The sequence below is a fragment of the Cyprinus carpio genome, chromosome A9 (assembly GCF_018340385.1).
Source record: "Cyprinus carpio isolate SPL01 chromosome A9, ASM1834038v1, whole genome shotgun sequence".
Taxonomy (NCBI): Eukaryota; Metazoa; Chordata; class Actinopteri; order Cypriniformes; family Cyprinidae; genus Cyprinus; species Cyprinus carpio.
The window spans coordinates 12,185,540-12,186,107 of NC_056580.1; positions in this window are offsets into that span (position 1 = coordinate 12,185,540).

Consider the following 568-nt stretch of genomic DNA (forward strand, 5'->3'; position numbering starts at 1 on the left):
TTACATAAACTTATGATTATGATGCATGTTGTTTTATCATTAAAAACTTAAATTCTATTTGTGAACTTTTACTGAAAAGTGTGCATGTGTTGTCTTTTTTAAATAAATGAAATAAAATAAAGATAAATATATTGTTACTGTAAATATTAGCATCTCAACAGAATGTCTTCTGTTCTGTATAATCACACAGACACACACTTTCTGTTGAAAAAAAAAAACTTTAAATCATGGAGGATTATTAATCCTCCAATAATCAGTTGTTATTGTAATAATATTGTGTTTAAAAAAACAGTAATGCATTGTGTTTTATTCATTGGATTTTTTTTTTTTTTTTTTTTTTTTTTTTTTTTTTGCATATGAGAGCAGTGATCAAATATACGAAACTACTCTGGGTTTTAAAATATTGGTGAAATGTATAGTTTTGTAAAAGAGATTGGAACCATTTCAAATATATTTCACACACACACATTTTCCCACGTAAGGACAGTTTGGACCACTGGATGGAGCCCGTCTAATGTTTTTATCTGAGGGAGGAATGGGGGCGTGTCTTTACTGTAAGTATGAGTCA